The sequence below is a fragment of the Spermophilus citellus genome (assembly GCF_964194105.1).
Source record: "Spermophilus citellus genome assembly, chromosome: 6".
Classification (NCBI taxonomy): domain Eukaryota; kingdom Metazoa; phylum Chordata; class Mammalia; order Rodentia; family Sciuridae; genus Spermophilus; species Spermophilus citellus.
In genome coordinates, this window is record NC_138187.1 from 143558924 (window position 1) to 143580679 (window position 21756).

A 21756-nucleotide genomic window follows, 5' to 3' on the forward strand; every position below is an offset into this window, starting at 1 on the left:
CTAGAGGCAAATTAACTAAAACCTTCAATAATTCATGACATAAACACTAAAAACTTAGATGAAAAACACACTGGTATTTTTTTTCATTTTTAGTATTTTTCTAATGTCATCAATTTTTTGAGCTGTTTGAAATTATGATTATAGGCCTAATATTTAATATTTTGAAAAAGAGTAGTAATAGGTTCTTCTAACACTCCTCTAGGAATAACCATTTCTTCATAGTTAACATAAGAATAGTGGTCTTTTAAGGCCTGAGTTAAGCTAAACCTGGAGAATCAGAAAAATATTGATAACACTTAGAGACATTAAAGCATAGAATATTAAAATTTCATAAATTTAAAAGGAGCATATAGTATGTAAATATTTCCAAACAAGTTGAAATTTTTTAAAAAAACATTTATGTGAATACTTTTAAACATGTTTAAAATCTACCTCATTATTAAATATTTAAAAATCTATTTTTAATGCCTTTAATTTCTTTCGTCTGTCTAATTGCTATGGCCAGTGTTTCGAGGACTATGTTGAACAGAAGTGGTGAGAGAGGGCATCCCTGTCTTGTTCCAGATCTTAGAGGGAATGCCTTCAATTTTTCTCCATTCAGAATGATGCTGGCCTGTGGCTTAGCATAGATTGCTTTTACAATGTTGAGGTATGATCCTGTTATCCCTAATTTTTCTAGAGTTTTGAACATAAAGGGATGCTGTACTTTGTCGAATGCTTTTTCTGCATCTATCGAGATGATCATATGGTTCTTATTTTTACGTCTATTGATGTGGTGAATAACATTTATTGATTTCCGTATATTGAACCAGCCTTGCATCCCAGGGATGAATCCTACTTGATCATGGTGTATAATTTTTTTGATATGTTTTTGAATCCGATTCGCCAGAATTTTATTGAGGATTTTTGCATCTAGGTTCATTAGAGATATTGGTCTGTAGTTTTCTTTCTTTGAAGTGTCTTTGTCTGGTTTAGGCATCAGGGTGATGTTGGCCTCGTAGAATGTATTTGGAAGTTCTCCCTCTTTTTCTATTTCCTGAAATAGCTTGAAAAGTATTGGTGTTAGTTCCTCTTTAAAGGTTTTGTAAAACTCTGCTGTATACCCATCCGGTCCTGGGCTTTTCTTAGTTGGTAGTCTTTTGATGGTTTCTTCTATTTCCTCTATTGTTATTGGTCTGTTTAGGTTGTCTATATCCTCCTGACTCAATCTGGGCAGATCATATGACTTAAGAAATTTATCTATGCCTTCACTATCTTCTATTTTGTTGGAGTATAAGGATTCAAAATAATTTCGGATTATCTTCTGCATTTCTGAAGTGTCTGTTGTGATATTGCCTTTTTCATCCTGTATGCTAGTAATTTGGGTTCTCTCTCTTCTTCTCTTCGTTAGCATGGCTAAGGGTCTGTCGATTTTATTTATTTTTTCAAATAACCAACTTTTAGTGTTGTCAATTTTTTCAATTGTTTCTTTTGTTTCGATTTCATTAATTTCAGCTCTGATTTTAATTATTTCTTGCCTTCTACTTCTTTTGCTGTTGTTTTGCTCTTCTTTTTCTAGGATTTTGAGATGAAGTATGAGATCATTTATTTGTTGTTTTTTTCTTTTTTTAAGGAATGAACTCCAAGCAATGAATTTTCCTCTTAGAACTGCTTTCAATGTGTCCCATAGATTCCGATATGTTTGATATAAGGGGAGTAACCAAGGACAGGGTAGGGACGAAGAGCTTGAGAAGAAGATTAACATTAAACAGGGATGAGAGGTGGGAGGGAAAGGGAGTGAGAAGGGAAATCCCATGGAAATGGAAGGTGATTCTCAGGGTTATACAAAATTACATATAAGAGGAAAGGAGGGGTAAGAGAAGAATAATACAAGTGGAAGAAGTGATTTACAGTAGAGGGGGTAGAGAGAGAAAAGGGGAGGGGAGGGGAGGGGGGATAGTAGAGAATAGGATAGACAGCAGAATACATCAGACACTAGAATGGCAATATATAAATCAATGGAAGTGTAACTGATGTGATACAGCAATCTGTATACGGGGTAAAAATGGGAGTTCATAACCCACTTGAATCAAACTGTGAAATATGATATATTAAGAACTATGTAATGTTTTGAAAGACCAACAATAAAAAAAATAAATAAATATCTTCATAACCTCTGAAAAAAAAAAGAAAATTAAATTTTGAAAAAAAAAACATGATGGAGTTCTGATAAAACTAATAAAAATTATATCTGTTTTCATGGAGTCCTGATAATAACTAATAAAAATTATATCTGTTTTTTATTGGGAAAAAAAATCAAAAAAAATCTGTTTCTAAACAAGTAAGTTTTAACTCACTCAGTTTGATTCTTGGGGAGTACACATGCTATATATGAACAAATTTTACTCATCAATAAGAATATATTTGGACACCAGTTAAGACTTATTTTGATTTTGTAGTTCCTTCTTCCACTGCGTAGTGTTTATATAACTAGCTATTGCGAAATATTAGAAAGTTCACAAGTTTAGTATCAGAATGAAAGAAAAATGTTTACAGTCGGGTTTATTGAGAAAATAGACACAACATTCAACCTTAGGCATACAGTGTATGAATTCTGATAAGTCCATTCAGTCTTATAATTACCACTGTGAACAACCCATGGAGTCTTTCTCCCAAAAGTGTTGTTGGGTTTTTGTAGTCAATCCCTTCCCTCCTCCTTGACACTCAGACATTAGTGATTTTGTTTTCTATCTAAAGTTTTGCTTTTTCTAGAATTTAATATAAATGATCTGAGTTTCTGAATTAAACCTGTTTCCTTCTCTCTCAAGAACTCCCTCAAGAACATGTCAGGCAAGGCAGGGCTATTGGTGACAGATTTCCAGTTTGTTGTTTTCTGAGAAGTTCTTGCTCCATTTTTGAAAATTGGTTTTGCTGGATATACAATTCTAGGTTGATGGAATTTTCATTCAACATTTTGAATTATTTTTCCCTATTCTTGCTTAAGTAGTTTCTCTTGGGAAGACTGATGTAATTCTTAATGTTGCTCCTCTGTAGAATGTTTGCCTCCTGATCTCCCCTCACCCCCAGCCTTGTGTCCCAGGCTTTATTTCAAGTTTCGGTCTCTGTCATTGGTTTTCTGTAGTCTGAGTATAGTATGCCTAAGAGTAGATTTTCATTGTTGTTGTTTATTCTATTAGATGGTTCCTGAGTTGTCTAGCTATAGGACTTGGTGTCATTATTTTTTAAAAATCCTGTCTAGTATTATTTTAATCACGTCTTTAGCCTCTTCCTCTCCTCCTTCTGATATATATTATACATGTTTCACCTTTTGTAATTGCCTCACAGTGCTTGATATTCTATTTTATAAAAAAATATGCATATAGATTTCATTTCTCTTTTTAATTTTTTGAATTTTAATATTGGAAGTTTCTATTGAACTGTCTGTAAGTTCTCTGACACTTTTCTTGGCTGTGTCCAGACTACTGAAAAGAGCCGTTGAAAAGTATTCTTCATTTATGTCATGATGTTTTTGAAATCTCACATTTTCTTTTGATTCATTCTTAGAGTTTCCATATTTCTATTATCTTAGCTATATGTTCTTGCATGTGGTCTCATTTTTGTATTAGAGCCTTGCATACCTTATAGTTAGTTAAAGTTCACTCTTTTAATTCCAAAATGTATGCCACATCTGTGTCTGGTTCTGTTACTTACTTTGGCTCTTAAGACCATGCTGTTTTATTTGTTTTTGATTTTTAGATTTAAAATTATTTGTTTTTTAAACCTATAGTTTTTCATTGATAACAGAATATGATGTATTGGGAAACCAAAGAATCCAACATATATTTCTGATCTATCAATTTTTTCCATCCCTTTTGCCAAAACTTTGGACCATTTCTTAATGTTCTTTGTTAAATCCAGTGTATACTTATGCTTTTCCTTATACTGTGACCAATATTGACAAAAAGTAAAAATCTGGGTGTCCTTGTCCTTTGATTAAAAGGAAAAAAAATCATAAGTTTTAAAAATCTGTTAGAGACTTAGAAACTTAAATAATACCATCCTTCTCAAAAAAGAGATCTATGGCAACTTTCACTGTGGCAGAGTGGGAGATTGAGTGATTCATAGTAAATATAAGGAAGCAGAAACTGAGTTAAACTTTTAAGAACTTTGTAATAGATGTGGCCTAGTATGATATGCTAGAATACCAAAGACCTCCAATATCAGAATGTTCCTGGAGTGCTCATCAATTACTTCCCACAGAACAAAAATGGGACCTGACTCAACACAGTAACCTCTATATGTCACTCTTGTCCTTCGGTAAATGCACTGTAATGACCCCCTACAGTTTGGGAACAGGTAAATTGGGAACTATGGAAACTCCTGAACAACACAAATAGCTGAATTCAAGCTATGAAGAAGAGAAAATACCCCATAGATTGGAAAACTATATAGTTAGTTTGAAAAAAATTTTCTGAATTTCTACTAATGCTAAAATTCCAGACACCTTAAATGTTTGATTCCAACTTCATTTTGAAAACATTAGTATACTCATGCTAACAAAAGTTAAAGCAAAACTAAGATGCAATTCAAATATATATTGCATTGACAGCTCCCACACCAGCAGCCTGAGAAAACACAGATCATGCAACCTTACTTAGTTTAAATGTTATTTCCATTAATCCATTAATTTCCAAGGTTCAACAAAATATAGCTCATAGGTTTTTTGGTTTGGTATGTCAGCTAAGAATCATGTTTCCATAATAATATACTTAAAACTAAAAGCAATATTTAAGACATCAAAATTACTTAAAATTCAAATCTGGGTCTATGCATAAAGCTTTAATTGCAACACAGCCATGTGCATGTTATCTGTATCAGCTTTTGTGCTACAAGAGCAATATTGAATAGTAGTGATAGAGGCCATTATGTCTATAAAGTATTTATAATTGCATACTTTACCAAAAACACAAAAAAATGTCTCCATTATCTGGTTCATGCTTTTAAAAATATATAGGATATGAAGTATCATATATATTATATTAAGTAAAAAATTATATATATAAAAACTTATGATTTTTCCCCTTTTTCAATCTTTTTTGATTATCCAGCTCTTATTTGGAATGGAAGCAATGATCTTTTTCAACTTTCTACAGCTTAATAACTAAAATATATATAAATTTAATTATTTTAATCAAAGGACAAGGACACCTAGATTTTCAGTTTTAGTCTTTTATTGGCCACAGTATAAAGAAAAGAATAAGTGTACACTGGATTTAACAAAGAACATTAATATATATGGTCCAAAGTTTTATATATATATATATATATATATATATATATATATATATGCACACTAATATACGTGTGTATATATATATATATATATATATGTATATATTATATATGTATGAAATTATATTGACCATGGATTTTTCAAAATTGATGAAAACAGCAGCTTATTTATTTAAAAAAAAAACTCAGTCAAATTAAAGCAGGATAAAAAAAATGGCACCAAGACATGTCATGTTTAACTTACTAAGAACACAGATAGATGAAGAGAAAATATTCAAACAAGCCAGAGATAATGGGCATATTACATTCGGCAGAACAAAGGAATAAACCCTGGATGACTTCTCAGTCTAAAAGATGGGGGTTGTAAGGCAAAGGAAAATATCCTTAAAGTGTTAAATGGATAGAAAAACATCTCTGGCAATCTGAAAGTTTACATCCAGCCAGAAAAGCAGCCAGCAGAAGCATCACAGGAGCCACCTCTCTTTGTTCTCACTCTCCACCCAGGACCTCTCTTCCCAGAACAACCAGAAGGCAGCTGACAAGTGAGCTTTGCAAATAGAGTTTGGGGATACCAATCTCCCTAAAGCAAAACAGATCACAGAAGAGCAGAAATGAATCCTGAGGGAACATGGGCAAATAGCTGGAATTATTATTGATCTGGGCCAACTAAGTGAAGGATGATCCATTTACTTACTCCCTTAATGGATTTGCTCAAAGTCTAGTGGATGGCAGCCAAATGACACTGGGTTTCATTGTGCTGTCACCCTAGCTGCTTTCCATTTAAAAATTTCTCAGAGGTGCCTTGCTCTAGTTTCTAGTCATCACATGGATGTTTGTCTACGGTGTCTTGCTTTACCACTAGTCTCAGTTAACCAGACTTGCAGGCAACAATGGAGGTCATTGATGTCAAACTCCACTTAATTACAGGTTGGTTGTTTGCCAGCCAAGTGCCATCAGCATAGAAATATCTTATAAATAGAGCAGAGGTAACTTGCTTTAGTTTATAATGTCCTAAGTGCAAATTTATATGCAGTGTATAATTAACATGCTTACATAATACATAGGACATAAATTTTGCTCAAGACCAATGAAATAAATTGTTCTACTTTTGAAAAGGACCGGACTAGAACACTGTGATAGTAACCGTACTTGTTGGAAGCTCTAAACATATTCCCTCGTTTTATTTTCCTAATTAAAATGTAATTTATCTGCTATTTCAAATGCTTATTTTAAAGCTTTCTAAATGGAACTCATTGGCCTATAATATTAATAGATATGCCAGAAGGATAAGATTCAGAATATACAAGTGAAATCAAATCAAAGAAAGTTGCATGGAATAGCCCTATCTCATTTATAGGCGGCAGCACATATGATAAATCTGTATCATTTTTTTTTTCCTCAAGAAAAGTGGCCATCAGAGATTGGGATTTAGAGGTTAAAAACTGACCTAGCAATTTCATATTCTGAATTTAAAGTACTAGCTGTGTAATGGCAATTTAAGCAGATGCAGACATGTGACAAATGCTACCTGTGCATGCCAAATGTAACTCTTTTAACCCAGTGCTCAGCAAAATTTCTTTGCTATGGAATTATTATTTTTTTTTAAATCTTAATATTTATTTATTTTTTTTAGTATTTGGCGGACACAACATCTTCGTTTGTCTGTGGTGCTGAGGATCGAACCCGGGCCGCACGCATGCCAGGCGAGCGCGCTACCGCTTGAGCCACATCCCCAGCCCTGCTATGGAATTATTTGTTTTGAAAGTCCTCCTTACTATAATCTCTTTTTGTAAATATTTAATTTGTCTCATATCCTATTCTATAAAGTTAGCACAGTTTTCAAAGATAAACCCTTCAGTGACACCACAGGTAATAATAATTTCTATCCTAAGAATCAATAAAGTGAGATTTACAAAGATTATTTAGCATTATTAGTTGAATGCATAATCTATATATAGCTAATCAGGATTCAATTATAGGTTATGTAAATTATCAGAAAAATGTCAGAATTACCTATTAAGAAAAAAACTCATTATAAAATAGAACCAGCTTTTATTTCTAGTATTTGTATTAGACATATCTTAAAATAAAATGGTGAATTTCACAGAGCAAAGGGAAAGAAAATAAAATACATCATTTGAGGTCTTAGACCTAAAAAGATGCTTTTTATTAGAAAACTGGTATAAAACTGTCTTGCTTACTTCCAAGGGTGGTTTTGGAAATCAAACTTTATATTTGATGCTAAAATACAAATAGAACTGTAATTATTTTAAGAGGAATATATTTTTTATTGTTATTACCTTTGATGTCATATATCTTTTCCTCTAAGAATTAGAAAAAAATTAGCTTTGAGAAATGTGTCTTTCCCCCCAATAATATAAAAAATATCCAACTGAAGTAAAATATTTTCTTATGCTTTGATTTGTTGTGAAGACAAAGACCCAAAATATATTCCTGGCCACAAAATAGACACTTAATTTCATGAATGGTTATTCTTCATTACCTAAATATTTCCTTCACACAGCATAGCAGATCAATGATGTATATCTGACACTGCTTGATTGACAACCAATATTTTGGTTTATATATGTAAATGTTAACTATTTGTTGTCTTATCTTCCCAAGTTCAGGGACTTGCTTACTCAGGAGTATAGATTGGTCATTGAATTAAAAAGTTAATGATATTTGTATGTGGGAATACAAAAAGCATGTTAATGCTCCCTTTACTTTCAAAAGTAGTAGGTATCTACTTTCTGGCTACTTAGGACCCCTAAAAATAATTGGACAAGTCAGGTGGTCAGTTGTAACAACAAAATACAACCAGTTGAATGAAATAGAAATCATGCATTTGAAATGAAGAGTCAAGAACTAGATTCTGAATTTAAGCAAAAGCATAGAACTTTAGCGTCATATTCTCATGAAATTTGAAACAGAGAATGAAGGATATTTTATCTACCTAATGGGCTTCAGCATCTGATCTTTGCAGTACTTGATAAAACACTGCAATATTTCCATACTGCTGTTCTTCAGTGCTTCCCTCTCCTCCATCCTGGACTACCTAGATATGTAGTCAGTTTTAGGAGCTCCTGAGGTCTCCCTACCATCAACAATACATGTGAAAATCTTTCTCAGCTCTTTTAGTCAGCTGTTTTACTGCTGTGACTGAAGGATCTGACCAGAACTATTTCAGAAGAGGAAAAGTTTATTAGTGGGCTCACCGTTTCAGAGGTCTTAATCCACAGAAGGCCGGCTCCATTCCTTGGGGCTGAAGGTGAGGCTGAACATCATGGTGGAAGACTATGGCACATCATGGTGATCAGGGAGCAGAGAAAGACTCCATTCACCAGATACAAATATATATACCCCAAAGCCACACCCAAATTCCCACCTCCTCCAGCCACACCTTACCACTTCAGTTAACACTCAGTTATTCCCTATAAGGGCATTAAATCACAGATTGGATTAAGACTCTAGCAACCCAATCATTTGTATTCTGAACTTTCTTGCACCATCTCACACGTGAGCTATGTGAGCTTCTTGGGGACACTGCACATCCAAACCATAACACCAGCTATGGCCCCTTGGACCCTTCTAAGCCAGCCAACATCTGTTTGATTGGTTTATGTGCATTAACTATTATGAATATCATTCTACTTAGAAAAACTCTTAAGATGATTTTGTTACAGTACACTTACAGGCATCCTTATAATCAAATAAACCATAAAAACTTGAAATAGAGAACAAAACTTCAATTACTGAAACAACATAAGGGTTCATATTTTCTGAGGAATATATCCATTGTTCCCCTCTTGTAGTTGCACCATTAACCTCTACATTAATATTGGTTGTCAAAATGAAATCTGAGCTTGTTTTAATATGTAATCCAAAATCTGAAGTTACTATAATGTTATCAAAGTAATTATTTTGACAATACATGCATTTAAAATCAAATAATAATTATGTGATATAACAGTTTTGGTTAAACACAAAGCTTGATAAAAATTTACATAACTGTAAAAGACTAGGAAAATATTCACTTTGCAATAACAAAAAAGAGCAGGCCATGACATAAAAGGATGGGTAAAAAAAATCATATTAATAATGAAAATATGGGTAACACATTTAAGCATTTATATTAAAAAATATGACATAAAGTTATGGAAAGACATCAAATGCCTAGTGAAATGAATCCAAAGTTTGTATGTTTTAAATTGGAAAGCAGTGCAGGTAATGGAGTGGTTGAAAAGTCAAATTTTGGAAGGAAAGTAAAGAAATATTCTTCTCACTGTTGCTGAAAGTACAAATAAATCCAAGAACTCTATTGGGTAAATGTGTATCAAAACTAAAGTAGTCATATTTGAGGAAGTCAAATAATTATTAGGAACATAACACGATGATATGTGCAATATAATGCATAGAGTTTAATCACTACTGTGATATTACTTTCACATTATAAAAATTTGAGACAATTTATTCATACATGGAGGGTGAGTTAAACCAGTAATTATAAATAATTATGGAGGATTAAAAAAAACAACTGTTAAAATCATTAGGACACTCTATTTAATGAGATTTGAAAAGATACCCATTATATATATTTCATCAATGTTTCTGCTACCTAGAGTGTTTTCATTTTATAAATACATAACCATGCAATTGGTGAGAAGTATGTCATTACAATGTGATTTAGAATGATGTTTGCTTTCTTATATTTCTCTCAATTGCCTGAATTTCATTTTACATTATGAGAGCTCATAATCTTGTACAATCAAGAAAAAGGGACCACTTTCAGTAACAAAAAATACTGAAAGAATAAATCCTTGGATTTACATGACAGATGGTATGATAGTTTCTATCATATTTCAGGTAGCACTTCCAAATAAAGTGTCATGAAACAATATAAATTTTATAGTATTTTCTACAAAAAGTAATAAAAGATAAAGCTTGCTAGAAAGATTCAATATTTGAAGAGGTAGAACTCAATTAGAAGTGTAAATAGAAACTTTAATCAAAAGAAAATAAATTGAAAGAATGTTGTCAATACCTGGGACTCAACTATACATATTCACAGAAGAATAATAAAAGTTCATACAGGAACTTGAAAAGCAGGTAAAGAACTGGGTGAATTCCTTAAAGTGTAGGGAATGTGAGGTTTGATTTGGTTTTTCAGTGGTAACAACCATAGGACAAGCTTGAATGGAAAGACAAGTCTCATTTGACTAGAAAGAAAATCCTATGTATATATGTGTATATATACATGTCTTGAGAATGATCTTCCCCTGTAATCTAATTCACTTTGCATTGGTGGGAACACATGGTTTTACGATTATTGTTACTCTCCTCTTCTTTCAGCTTGTTGTGGTCTGACTGGCTACTCTTTCACTTGAGCATGTGGATCAATCTCCCATCCCAGTATTTCAGCAAAGTCTGTCCCTGACCCAGAGCACTGCTGGCTAATCTTATAGGTGTTACTCCTTCATTTCTTTAGGCATCAACATATAACATGTATATAACATATATAATGTTGAAATAACCTGCAACTTACATGTATATAACACTTATATAACACAAATATGGCATACACATAAAAGGCATATAACATGCACATAACACACATGTGCACATGTGTGTAGCACACATGTTATTTATATGTCAGGAGCATGGCACATATGGTATATGTATGTCCTGGGTGCACTATAAACAGGCTATAGGTATGTTATGTGTAGATTTGTTCATATTGTATGTACTTTATATGCATGTTTCATGTATGGTATATGTCAGATTTGTGTCATGTGCATACCATGCTACATAATGTAACATGCAAACATCTATGTTCTAAACATGGCACATGTATGTCACATGTATGTTTCTGTGAAGCCACAAATGCTATCTCCTTCTCCTAATATTGGAGAAATATCAATAATATTAAGTACTGTGAATGTACACCTCACAAATGGGTATTTATATATGTGAATATACTTAGAGAAGAGGTATTTTAATAATTAAAAACATGGATTCTTAAAGAATAATGTTCAATTCATAAAATAAAATTAAATGCATCCTTATAAAAACAAGGAAACATGGTGGTTTGCATAAGCAGGTAACTCTGAGACAGTTATATCAGTGTTGTTGCTCAACTGATTTAATAATAGAAAAATACATGTTATTCAAAGAACATCTTTTCTCAATTTCTCTCTCTCAAGTTTAAAATAGTACTATTACTATAGTTTGGATCCAAAATTTCTACCAAGGCTCAGGTGTTAAAGGCTTGTTCTTAAAATTGATGCTATTGGGAGGTGGTGAAACATTAAGACATAGAATACAGTAGGAGATTTTCTGTCATTGGGAGTATGCCCTTGTGGGGGCATCCTATTCCATTGCTCTTTTGTTTTCTCTTTGCTTCCTGGCGAAGAGGCAAATGGTTGCTCTCTGTTATGATATGGTGCTTTACTACAGTCCCAAAAATAATTGGATGAACTGACCATTGACAAAAATGCAAACCAAAGTAAACCCTTCTCTTTATAAGTTGATTGACTTAGGTATTTTGCAATAGTAACAGAAAACTGATGAATACAAATGCTATATCTTCTAAAATTTGTCATAGTTGTTATCTTCTATTTTTCATATTACATAATGTTGGGATGTGACTATATTTTTGAGGCTAGTTGTTTGCTTTTGTGTTTGTTTAGAGCCAGTACCCCCCAAAACCTGGAAATGTGTTCCTTTCTTCTATTTTCTGCCTGGAAATTGGAGTGAAATTAAATATTTATTATAAAATAAAACTGAAGATTTTACATATGCATATTTTAGAAAACATTAATATGTTGATTTTAATAATAAAACATATTAGATAGTGAAGATATGTCCTAACTTTAATAAATTCTTTTTGAAAAAATTCACTTTAATATACTCTTTTGAAAAAAACCAATTGGAACAATTGATATCTAGTACATTATTCATTTTGGCTTGATGAAGAGTTGTTGCGTAAAAATAATAGAAAAAAACTATTTTATTAGCACACAAAAAATAGAGATTTACTTAAAGTATTAGCATAATGTAGTTTTTTAATAAAAAAGAAAAAATGATACAAGAAACCAATGATCAACTTAAGGAGATACAGTACTATGTATAAAGGTAGAATGCTATTATTTAGTTTATGAGGTACATTAGTTAAATCATATAATCACTAGCTGTCAGTACTGCTGTTTCATATATTTTATTTGTCAGATTTATTTATGTGACAAGTATGTAATTTCATGAATAAAATTTATAAACATTGGTAACTGTCATGTTATGAAAAAAAGCATACATTTATCTCCTACTACTTTTTAGTACATAACAAGTAACAGTGACTTAAATAAATGTATGTATTCTTTATGTCACTAAAGTAGTAAAACACTAAATAAATTAAAAATGGAAATATCAACTGACACCTATTCCTTTATTGGCATTCCTGATTTTTTTCTACAGCATATCCAGGTATGCTAATATAGACTTCATACTATTAACAGAACAGAATTTATTTACAAAAAATATATCAGAAGGAATATTTTTTGGGGAAATTTTAATTGTAATTGTTATTTTTCAGATTTTATGTTCAGTTATCAATTTCTATAAATATGTTCACATTTACTTAGACCATTCCTTATGATTAACCTATTATATTTACTTAAAACTCAGTTTCTTCTGTAAATCATTCTTCATTATTCAACATACACTTATTAAGAACAAAGCATTATGTCTGGCTCTGGAAGAGATGGCCACACACTTCAAGGATTATGTTTTCATTTGTAAACCAAACACTCAATTCACAAACATTAATCCTAAAGAAATGGTATCACAGGTGGCAATAACTCAAGTGTCCATCAACATGTGAGTAGGTAAATTATGGTAGATATATACAATAAAATTTTATTCAGTCATAAAAAATTGAAGTTTTGATACATGTTACAACATGAAGAAGCCTTGAAAATATTATGGTAATTAAAGGAAGCTAAACACAAAAGGCTATATATTGTTTGATTCCACTTATGAAAAATATCTAGAGAGGGAAAATCTATGCAAATGACAGAGATTGGTGGTGGTGGAAGATGGACAAGGTGGGAGGAATAAGCAGTTACAGGAATTTATTTTGGAGTGATGATGACATTTTGGAAGTAGATAAAGTTGATGATTGTTCAACATCAGTGAATACTACTGTATTGCTCACTTTTAAATGGTTACTTAAACCTGCAAATTTTACTTTAATTACTGCAAAAAAAAATCGTATCAAAATTACTTTAAGTAAATTATCTGGGTGATGATACATGTAATGATATTTCAGAAAAAAAAAAGGAGGAGGAAAAACACACAATAGAGTGGAGGGGGACAAATGCACCACTGCCCTAGGAATAGACACATGAGTAACTGTGATTGGATTCTTAGAGCAGATCAGTATTACTTCATCTTTTGGGGGGAGGTGTGGAGAAAAAAAAAAGAAGAAAATATCTGTGAGTCAACAGAAAAGTCACATTTCATATATAAAAATTTTTCTCCCTCAAGTGATCACATCTCATGGCCTCATGATAAATGGAGAGGACGTACAATATTTTAAAAACGCTTAAGATGATTTTGCGAAGTTAACATTAAAGGGCAGGATTTGAAAAGGGCATGGAATTAAATGATGAGTTAGTGCAATTTCATGATGACAGATGGCATGTGGATTCAGTACAGGCTGTAATGGTATCTACTAATAGACCACCACAACCAGAGTTGAACTTGTCAGATCCTCACAGAATAAACAGACATTTTTGTTGGTTGCATAATCTGAACTTATTATGCATTTGAAACAGCTATAGCTAATGGCTTTTTATTCATGTTCTTGCTCTTACATCCAAATAGGGTATTTTTTTTTTTGCTTATACAGCAAAGCACATACATGGAATGAAGAAAAATGGCACAAATTGATCAGCTTCCTCTTATAACCAAAAAATGTTTTGCTCTTAAATCTATTACAACTAAATTCCACAGTATTAAATGTTGCCAATATACCAACTTGAATATTAGTTGTTTATATGCAGTTAGAAATTAATGATTTACATTTTTATCATGTATAACTGCTCAAATAAATCATTATTTGAGATAATTGTTGATAGTTTTTGCATTTTACATTATAAATATTTAGAAACTTGTATGTTTCACGGTCCTGCTACATGCAGGACATATGTAATACATGCATTTTTCAGTATTATAATTTAAATGGCATATCAGTACACTAATGTACATAGACACTGACAATTTTCCTAAATGCCATGTAAACAAAAATTTGCCATTATCTGTGTAAATTGTGTGTTAAGAGTCCTAAGTATGGCAGGCTAGGAAGGGAGGAAATCATGAATTGGAAGAATATGCCCAAGCATGAAGGCTTCAGAGAGACAACATTTGGATGAGTTGAGATAAAGGGGAAAGGTATTTATTGAAATGGAGAAAGTTTTTCTTTTATTCAACACCTGATTAATTGGAAGCAGAATGCATTAAGAATACAGGGCAAGCTCTGGAATCACATTGTTGTAGTTCATGCAGCAGCTCAACTATATATTTAGAGGATAACATAAAAAATTTACTTAATCCAAGTCACCATATATTCATCTAAAATTATTGATGATAATAAACCATTCTGTGAACTATCTCATATACAGATATGAATAAAACATTTTTTCTTACTTCAGAAGACTTTTAATTAGAACAGAAGTTGAGCAGAGGGTGGAGGTTGAAGAGCAGTGAATGAATGTGACTAGAAATTCAAAACCACTTTCCTTTCCTTCTGGAATGCAAGGAAATATTTCCAAAAAACTAAAATATACAAAAAATTCAAATTCCTATATGTTCATATAAGAATAAATAGGTGAGAAATTCAGTTCATCATTGAGAGAAAGAGATTGGGGGACTGAACCCATGTATTGCATAATTTTGTATTAGGTAGTTAGATAGAATTCGCTTAGAATTTTATTTTTTTCATCAATAGTTACCAATATTGAATTTTGTCATTTTGTTCTGATTCTATTAGTTTTTGATTTTCTCCTATATGCAATTATATTATTTAATTAATTACCCAGGTAGATACTTGATTGCAATTGCAGGCATGTGCTATTGAATGGCTATCACATGGTGGTCCTAGCATAAGTTGGGAAATGTTTTCTCTGACATATTTTTGTCCTGCAGGAAATTTCATAACATTGCAAGTACTATGATTTCTTATCTAGGTGTTTGGCAGAAATCACTAGTGAAACTGTCTGAAAACTCTCTGAATGAATTATTTTCTTGGAAATGATTTTAACTAGGCATTTTATAAATACAGTACTGTTTACATCTCCTATTTACTTCTGAGTTATGTTTGGTAAATTATGCATTTTAATAGTAACGGTGCTATTTATATTTCCTGTTTATTCCAGGGGTCATATTTGTTTTTTTTTAAATCTAAGTTGTGAAAGTATTGGCTTGAAGTTGCTTCCAATATTCCTTCATTATACTTTCAATGTTTGAAGAATTTGTGGAAATATTCATTCCTAATTGTAACTTGTGTACACTTTCTTCTTCTCTCACTCTCACTTACTGTTTATCCATTTTAACAACTTTTGTCTTTTTATATTTCTCCACAAATGCATTATTATACAAATTATGCCACTGATTCTCCTTATCTTTACTATTCTCTCACTTTGGTATTTGATTTATTTTTTCACTAGACTCATATTAGAACTGTGTTCATGCTTTTTAAATAAATATTTTATCATGTAACATCTGAAGTAACATGTTTTATTATTATTCTGTTCACAATATTTTATAACTTATTTTGTTATGTTATTTAAATACATGTTATTTAATGGACTAGATTTTTCTAGACTCTTGTCATTTTCCTTTTTTATTTGTTTGATTAGTTATACATGACAGTCGAATGCATTTATGCACTTTGATATATCAGAGCAATTAAACAAAAGAAAGTAATTAAATGGATACAAATAGGTAAAGAAGAACTCAAACCTTCACTATTTGCTGATGACATGATTCCATATATAGAAGATCCAAAAAATTCCACCAGAAAACTTTTAGAACTAATAAATGAATTCAGAAAAGTAGCAGGATATAAAATCAACACCCACAAATCAAATGCATTCCTATACATCAGCCATGAATCCACTGAAAGACAATTTAGGAACACTACTCCATTTACAATAGCCTAAAAAAAAGAAAAAGAAAAAAAAAACAGCCTTGGAATCAATATAACAAAAGAGGTGTAAGACCTCTACAATGAACACTACAGAACACAAAGGAAATTATTGAAGAAAATCTCAGAATATAGAAAGATCCCCCATGCTCCTGGATTGGCAGAATTAATATTGTCAAAATGGCCATACTTCCAAAAGCATTATACAGATTTAATGTAATTAAAATCCCAATGACTTTCTTAAGAGAAAAGAAAAAGCAATCATGAAATTTATTTGTCATTTTCTTTAAGTACATTAAATATATATCTCTACTTCCTTCGGGTTTTCACTTCTGAAATAGAGAACCCACTGTTGGATTTATTGACACTCGCTCTGAAAGTAAGCTGTACTTTTCTTTTAGCTGATTTTAAGATATTTTTCTGTCCATTTAGTTTAGAACCTTTTCACTCTGATGTGCTACAGTTTTTATCCTTGTTTCTTTTTTCTTTTTTTGGTTTGTTTGTTTTGTTTTTCTGTCCTGCTACAGATCATTGAACTTCTCAGATTTAATATTGTATTTTAACAATCTAAACATTTTTTCAATGTTCAGAATTAATGTTTATCTTCTCAAATACTGTCTCTGTTCAGTTCTGTCATCCTAAAAGGATATTCAAGTTATAGGGTCTCAACATACTTTCAATGTTATACCATGTTGTTTATTGATCTCTTCACATAGACAACCAGACTAATTAGGGTTTTTGTTTTTACATTGTTTGCCTTTTCATGAGTGTAATATTGACAATGTTAGTCATTTTATTTATACAGTTCATTCTATTCCCTTTAAACAATAAAATGTCATTCTTTCTTCTTAAGCAAATACCTGTATGGCATGCAGTTTACTCAGTTGCTTCTTCATATTCCTATTACATTCCATCTGTGTATTACAGAAATTGTAAATTTGGTTCTGAAGATGATAACCAGTCAAAATTCTCTTCATGTTATATGCAAAGTTACATTGGGAGAGATGTCTGTCTTTGCTTTTACATAGTTACTTCAAAATGTCCTTATAATACTAGATAAATGTTCAGAAATCTTTGTGATAAACATCATTGATGAGAATTTTTAGCAAACAACAATATAATTAACTATGCTTACATGTACAACTTAAATTTGTATATAAAATTGGTATTTTCAATGCCTCTTTATTTTATTTTTTGCTCCTTCAACACAATTTTCAGATATAGGAGTGGAAACAACACCCATATGAGTTTCTCAGCCACCATTTGAATGAACACTGACCTCTTTTGAAGACTGATCTCTTTTTAACTTCCTTTTTCTAAAACTTCCCATCAAAGACATAAAAATAAAGAGGAATACTGGATTTGTATAGTGGTTAAAATCTATGGAGAAAATCCATTTCTAATGATATAATATATATGAAATAATTTCCTTTAAAGGATAGGAAAATATACAGATTTCTTTTTATAATATGGTCCCTACAAAAAAAAATACAATAATTCATCTGCATCTCTGCCTCTCTCCGTCTCTTCCTTTGAAGTTGGTTTTCACATGACTCATGCACACCATACCAAGAATAACTTCACCTCACATATTATAATAATCTTGCCTTTCTAGGGTACCAGGTTTTTAGGTATTTTTACCTAGTCTATGTTCAATAGCAAGTCTGCTGCTATATCTGCTCTACCTTGTTGTGCCTACTTCTAATATATAAGCTTTTGCTTTATCCTGGGGGCCATAATTTTCCCCCTATTTCTCTTCCAGTCTTATTCCCTCATGCCTGAGCACACTCACACACATTTTAAACTGCTACCAATGACCTTCTGGTTAAGAGAGAGAAAATTTGACATAAACTACAAGATCTTTTAAACTAACCTGTGAAATTGTTCTTAACTGATTCATTCATAACCATATACTGTACACTAGTCTTCTTGAAAAATTTGTTCACAGACAGACTCAGTATTTCTTATGGAAAACCCAAATTTCAGACTTATGTTGTTAGCCATAGTATGCTGGAAATAGAAATATCAAAACTTCTGATTCATTTATTGATAGTATCATCTTGTCTTACCTTCCTGAACTTCTGAAACTCATCATTTTATTCTTATCAATTAATACAAAATAATTTGTGTAATAAGCCTTTTCAAAGGAAAATTTTATACAGAAAGAAAATGATTAAAAAATTCTGAGCCCCTTGGTCATTCTTGAGGTTAAGAACTCTGAAGAGAGAGATGTACTAACAGTGGTATTTTATGAACTATATCTTCACAGATTAGCATTGATTTGAAGGAGTTAATTTTCCCCCAAATCTGCTTGCTTAAACCCAGACATCTATTATCTGTAAGAAAAAAAAAACTATCTTATTTTTTGTACTTATCTAAGACAAAAACTTTTTAATAATACTGTATTTAGTAACTAATTAAGAAAATAATTGCAAAGAATCTGTTCTAGTGTGATAAACTTCATGTGTAGTCTTTTTTCAGAATTAGAAGACATCATTTCTCTTGTTATATGATAAAGAGTAAAAAATCATTAAGAAACCCTCATCAAGTTCTATGGGGAACTTGATTTGATAGGGAACCAAATCTTTACTATTAATGGAATATAACTGAGAGAAACATGGAAAAATAAAATGAGAATACTATTAACCCTAAACCCTTAACAATAATATCTGAAAGGGGAGCTTAGTTTTTAAGTGTCAAGTTAAATTCATGTTTGAGTAAAATGAAAAAAAAAAAGAACAAGTGTGCTACCATCTTAATTCTTTTTATTTTTCTGTTAGTCTCTCTTGAATTTTACATTCTTGATAAATTTCAGAAGTGTAACCATGAAACAATATTGGATACTATGTCAATCTAGGTTATTTACCTTTCCCATTGGCAAACCAGAGGTCCTCAGATATCATAGGTAATTCTGGAGACCTTGAAACATTGCCATTTTATATAGTGACTGTATCAGGGAACACTCTTTCCCACCTTTATGAATTCTTCTTAGATAAGACCTGAGTTTAAGTTTATTAATTTTTCTCTAATTTTTATGCTCTCAAGGCTCTGGTATAGTTCTCTGTGGCAAAGTTTTTGTATTTTTTAATGATTTTTTTGCAAATCTTTTATATAATCCTTTCATTCTGTACACTAAGATTATTTTCCTTATTTATTTATTTTATTTATTTGCATTTTAGTTTTTATTTTTAAATGAAGTTTTGGGTAGCATAGAAAATCTGTTATAAAAATAAAAAGCAGATTACACAGGGAATTTATGAGAAAGTTCAAGGTCAAAATAGGCTGCATGACTTATTTTCTTAGGTTAAATCTCTAAAGAACCTTCACTTAGCTCTGAGATTTAAAAAAAAAAAAGTGTTTTTCTTTGATAAATGTCTTCACTCTAAATTCATTAATCCCATAGCAGTATGGGGTTTCTGTGACATGCTATTCACTCTGTAAAGGGGAAATATCATTCCATACTAAAGCAACTCAAATTGAGAGATGGATTGCTGAACATCACAAAACATTAGGAACATGATGAGATTTTATCTGACTAAAAGTTCAGTACAATTAAGTGATAGTGTGATGTGTCTGCCAACATGTCTACTGTAATTGTTATCTACACAAGTGAATGGAGAGTGTTCAACACAAAGCAAGTTATACATATGTTCTCATATGTCTTGGCTAGACAGGACTTGGAGTTGAAATTGAGTTGAAAATTAGAATCTGTACTTTGAAACTCAGGCTGAAAAACACCTACTTATCAGACTTTGCAGAGACATATTCAAGTTATGTTGTACTGTGTTCCTCCCACATAAGAATTTATATACTGAAGAGTGAGAAACTAAGTATTAAGCACCTGGGAAAGTAGACCTTGTGTCAATATAAGGGAGAAAAAATAAGAAAACAAAACCCCCAAACTAAGTTTTTAACTATTTTCAATGACTGGGGTCCCTCTTTTATTCCACTCTGAATCAGCATAATCCATGTAGAACATTTACTAGTATGTTATAGAGGACAGTGAATATGTGTAGTGGGTAAGGATAAGTTCAGTAAACTAAAGCTCTCTTCTCATCCTGGGACTGTTTAGGAAAACATAAAATGAAAGAAATTGTTATAGGTATTGAGGAAGGGAAAATCAATAAGGAATAGAAAAGCATCATAGGGCTAAGTGGACTTTCACTTACCCTATGGAGAGGAAGGATTGTAATAGGAAGATAAATGGGAAAGACACTCTTAGAGGTCAAGGCCCCTGTATTCTAGGGAACCGGGAATAGCAAGAAAGAACAGAAAGAGAAGGGGGAAAAAACTCCACCAAATATCGATTTGGAAACACAATATTTACTGCCAACTCAAACTAATAATTGTGTTTGAACATAGCAAAACAAACACAATGATGGAATAATTTCTTGTGTAGTATAGTCAATATTTTTTAACTTGATTTAACTTTCCAATATATCTATCCACATGATTTTTCCCTAATTATACTGTTTTGATTCTTTCCTTGGTTTTGATTTATATCCCTAGATCATATTATCTTTCTTATCTCTTACTATAAATTAGAATGAAAATTAACAGGTGTATAATAAACAATACCAGGTCAGCCTATTTAACCAAAATCATGTAAAGGTAAATAAATTAATGGGTGTGTCTTTGCCTCTTAATTAACTTATTTAAACCTCTGAAGAATCAGTATCTAAACCAGTCTTAAAATATTTCAGTGTAGGGGCTGGGGTTGTGGCTCAGTGGTAGAGCACTTGTCTACCATGTGTGAGGCACTGGGTTCGATTCTCAGCACCACATATAAACAAATAAATAAATAAAGGTCCATTAATAACTAATAAAAATATTATAAAAATATTTCAGTTAACACTATTATATTGGACATCATAAAAATTGCACACATGTATAATATGGATACATTCATAATACTCCAGTTTATCTGATTTTGTTCTATATCCTTTGTATTCTAGATTTGGAATTATATGATGTTATAACAGGTATATTAGGCCTTCTAAAGACATTTATTCATCTTAAAGTATGTATCTCTCTATACCAAAGTACCATGACAAAGAAGATTGTTAAACAATGTTAAATAAGTACTTACTTTGAAGAGGGAACTGGAACTAATCTTATTCATTTAAGAATATTTACTGAAGTCTAGTAAAGTTTTATAATATGTGAACAAAAACAAAAGAAATGCACATTGACTTTATTTTAAAGTCTCTCCAGTATGCAATATTCTGAATATTAAGATAGATGAATTTGAAAGATATGTGTTATTCTTGTCTCCAGGGGAATTG